The sequence below is a fragment of the Trachymyrmex septentrionalis genome, unplaced genomic scaffold (assembly GCF_001594115.1).
Source record: "Trachymyrmex septentrionalis isolate Tsep2-gDNA-1 unplaced genomic scaffold, Tsep1.0 scaffold18, whole genome shotgun sequence".
Classification (NCBI taxonomy): domain Eukaryota; kingdom Metazoa; phylum Arthropoda; class Insecta; order Hymenoptera; family Formicidae; genus Trachymyrmex; species Trachymyrmex septentrionalis.
The window spans coordinates 507101-511750 of NW_017304969.1; the positions used below are offsets into that span (position 1 = coordinate 507101).

General features: G+C 27.4%; 1 protein-coding gene across 1 annotated transcript in view; it reads right to left on the reverse strand.

Annotated features, from left to right (window-relative positions):
- Positions 1 to 933: 933 nt before the first annotated feature.
- Positions 934 to 4650, reverse strand: part of LOC108746592 (5-aminolevulinate synthase, erythroid-specific, mitochondrial) — a 7546-nt gene continuing 3829 nt past the window's right edge. Inside the window, exon 4 of the mRNA XM_018483454.1 lies at positions 934 to 1006. The gene's annotated coding sequence lies outside the window, so the exon portion shown is untranslated. The remainder of the gene's footprint in view (positions 1007 to 4650) is intronic.

Consider the following 4650-nt stretch of genomic DNA (forward strand, 5'->3'; position numbering starts at 1 on the left):
GAAATACTAAATTTGAATTGACGCTTTTAATACACACAATATGAATTGATTTGCAAAATAAATTGTAATATCTAATTGAAATTAAATAATTGAATAAAATTATTGAAATGTTAGATGTACACTATCTGTCATGAAAGTTTGGATACACGCTTAAGCTCTAAACAATTATGTAAAAAATTAAGACACTGTTATAAAACATCAAATATGTTATTATACATTGTTAGATATCAAAAGATCAATCCTATCCCTTAAGATAAATAACATTTTATCATTTTTAACTTCAATATGTGTAAAAGTTCATCCATTTTCCAGTTTCAGAGTAATTCATAATTTTCTGTTATTAAAAATTGTATGAGAATTGTACTAGAAAACCAATTTTTTGAAAAAATTTGGGCAATTGATTTGACATTCGGGAGATTCGACATAGGAAGTAAAAACTTATTGTAACACACTTATTGTAAAAAAAAACGTTTAATCTTAATTATCATTTTGAAAATTAGGCCCGACAGTATAGTCTAACAAAAGAAAATGATTGCAAAGTCGTTTTGGAACAGCTAATACTCGCACTATAAAAACAAGGTAAAACGACATAACATTTATCTTTGATCAATTGTGAATGTACCAATGATGCAGTTAACCGTTTGCCAGTTCAACGTAGTGGTTAGTTTCTCATTCAATTTTGGACAACCGGAAATGTAGCTCACATACCTATAGATAAATAAGAAAAAGATGTAAAGAATAAACTTTTTTTTAAATGGATCCTGGTTATTATATCGATTCTAAAGATCTATTTTATTACACTAAATTTTAGAAATTAATTTAAGAAGAAATTAGTTATAATAATTGATTACTTTTGAATTGTTTGTCGGCTGGAAGTCCTTTCTGTAGATGGCATGTAACCATTTTCGTTTCATCTCTTTATTTTTTGGAAACGAAAATGTTGCGATATTTGGGCCGTTTTTGTAATTACCATTACAATTCGGGATACAGCATTTGAATGGTATTTCTGTAAATTAGTAAGATGTTTCAATAAGAAAAGAGTATTGTTGAAATAATCAAAACATAACCTATAGTCAAACGTATTGTCCAACTTTCAAATCACTTTTTATGGTTCGGTAAATTAATGAGACATAAACTCATCTCAAGAGTACTCGTGAATAATAAATTATAAAAAAGATTCTACAAAGAACTATCAATCGCTTAAGATGACAGAATCACATGATTTCTTGAATGATAGCATGAATACAATCATGCGTGCTCTGATATATGCTAGAATTCGTTTATACATTGAGCGCTGCATGCTGCATATACATGATTTTTATATTTATTATGGATTACTTCATAGCTCATTTCCTGCTAATTTCATAGTTATTTATCAAACGCAGACTATGTATCAAAGCAAGCATAGCAGCATGTATGTATGCATCGTGTGATTTCATCTTTACTGAGATTTTCTCACAAGAGACACGTAACACTGAAAGACGCTCGGGGCGCTCGGTCTATTTGTGATGACGTCACAGCATTATCTGAAGAGATGGAGAGGCCTTGTTTATAGGAAGTGTTGACTTGACATGGAGTAAAAAATTGCCAGTAACATATAGATATATAAGACATCTCCAACTCTCCCAATTTTCCACAACAGTATTGTATAATATTGTATAAAAATATAAAATGATAAAATCAAATGCGTTAAAAAATATGCGTTATCAAATAAGTTAAACTCGGCAGAAACTTTCAAAAATTAAAGATAATGCAATACTTGACCGAAACAAGAATACTTTATGATATACATGTTCCGGCCGAGCCGTCAAATCAACAGGGACTCTCTTATCTCTGTCAGTCTCTGTTGCAGACGATAGAGACGAGAGCATAGCTGCGAGGATGAGACTGGATGAGACGCGCACTGTCGCGCCGTCGCGAATATTTACTTATAAATAGTTTTTAACTTAAAGATTTTAAGTTTTTTCCTTTTTTCGATAATATTTAATATTTGTTCGATAAAAAAAAGAATCACTTTTTTCTCTGTAGAAGAATTGTATTCGTAGCCGTGGACATCAGCAATGAAGAACAGAGAATGGATTGAAATGAATTAAAATGGATTCAGATTTTCAGAAATACGAATTCATGAATGTTAAAATGAATCCTTTTTAATCCTGCATTTTTATTCATTTATAGGAATTACATAGAGCATATCTCTATACCTTTCAATCTAAAAATAATATTAGCATTTTCTGTACAACGTGAATACTGCTCAATTCAATATTCTGAATAGGAAATGCAGTTTTTCAATCTAATTGAATAAAAAGTTTTTATTTAAATGGATCATAAATGCGTAAATTATTCAAAATTACAAGTAGGAAATTTTTCGTCTTAGCTATGTTCTTTTGTTTCTCTTTAATCAAAAGTAAAATGAATGATGTGAATACTCGCAAACCAAGTCGTACACAGTCCAAATATTAGGTTAATCACGGCGCGCGACATCGGTCAAGCGAGATTAAATTATCCGATACTTACAATGTTGTCTCATAGTAATGTAAATTGTTTATACTTTATTATATCTGTTAAATGATGATATTTTTATTATATCTATATAATTTCGTTATTAGTTTAGCTGGTTCTAATTGAAATAGAGACTGAATAACACATTTACCAATTGAAGAAGTGGTGTAACAGGTAAGTTTCGTAGAAGATTCATAATTCAGAGATCCCAGCCCAGCAAATGAGAATGGATTGAAATGAAATAAAATGGATTCAGATTTTCAGAAATATTGATTCACGAATGTTAAATGAATGCTTTTCAATCCTGAATGTATTTTTATTCATTTATAGGAATTGCATGGAGCATATCTCTATGCCTTTCAATCTAAAAATAATATAATATTAGCTTTTTCGCTGTGCGTTGTGAATATTTTTCAATTCAAAATTTTGAATAGGAAATATAGCTTTTCAATTCAATTGCATCCAATTGAATTAAAAAAAAAGTATTCGCTATTTGAAATACGCATTCGGATAGAAAAAAATTTTATTTTCATATTTGCGAATCAATATTTCTGAAAATCTGAATCCATTTCAATTCATTTCAATCCATTCTCGTTTGCTAGACGTGAAAAAATCATTGGAATATGTATTTATGACATTTCAAAAAGAGTTTGGATGTTGAACGTTGAACTACGTAACACTGTATAAGTAAATGAATAAGTATAGGATATGCTAAGCAAGAGGATTGCTAGTTGATATATTGCACAGTTAATTTTATAAAATTTATATTGTAAGTATTCTATAACATAAAAGTCAAACATAAAACCGCAATTAATATTTTTTTTACTATAATTATAGGAAAAACAAATTTGCAAAATAAAATTTTGTTTTGGATATAGTCGTTTCAATTACTTTCATCATATGATCGTATTCTGTAAACAATTTTTCATACATGAATATGTATAAATAAATATAAATATACATAGGCATGTATAAACGTTCATAAACATATATAATTATATATGAAATATGTCTATACATAATCTCATACATCATTTTTCCTTTTGTGAAATTACTTTTTACTATATTAAAAATGATAATAATGTGAGAGAAAACATAATAAATATTTAAAGAGATAATTTTTGCATATTTTGCTTTAGAAAAAGTCAAGTTTAGAGAAATGTAAGAGAATTGCTCATATATAATTATATATATAAGTATATACAATTATATATAAGCAATTCTTTTTCGTTTCTCTAAACTTGATTTTTTTCTATAAGAAACAATGCAAAAATTATCCTTTTAATTACTTTTGATCTGCTGCTATTTTTCAGTACTGCTATTATTTTTATTATATTAAACAGCAATTTTACAAAAAAAAAGGATGTATGGACATAATTCATATATAATTATACATATTTATAAATATCTATGCATGTTATGTATGTTTATACGTATTTATTTAGATTCGTACATGAAAAATTTTTACAGGGTAAATATACATATAGTTAAAAAAAAAATTAGTAAGATGTAAAGATAAACAAAATTCATTAGTCAACATTTTATTTAAACCTCTGTTAATTATTAACGTTGATAATATAGCAAGATTTATATACTGATAATTCCAAATGTCATTAGAACACAATGGATAAATAGGATAGATAAATAAAAATATCTATGTAGGATATCTATATATCCTTAAATAGTAGGGATGGGCTAAACGGTTATTTTTCATTAACTGTTATAACAGTTACTTCAAAATAACTGGTTATTTAAATAGTTATATAAACGGTTATTTTTTATAATACTCTATATCCTGGTAAGTAGTCACATTTGGATTATTTTTTATTATTTAAGTCATTTAAAAAATTTATTTTGAAATATTTCATTATTTAAAATATTTGTGCAAACAAATAAATATAAAGTGTTAAATTTTACACAAAAATTGATGTTAATTTGATAATTGCCCTCAATATTACATGCGTCCGTTTTTTGTCGTATGACAAATTTTTCAAGCGTATTAATTAGGTGCAAAACAGAGAAGATCTTGGACCTCTTTGTTCTACAGTTAATCAATAGACTTGAAAAATTTGTCATACGACAAAAACGAATGCATGTAATATTGGCCTAATACAGCAACAGCGCCGACAGCGCTTCTACTGGCAAAAAAAA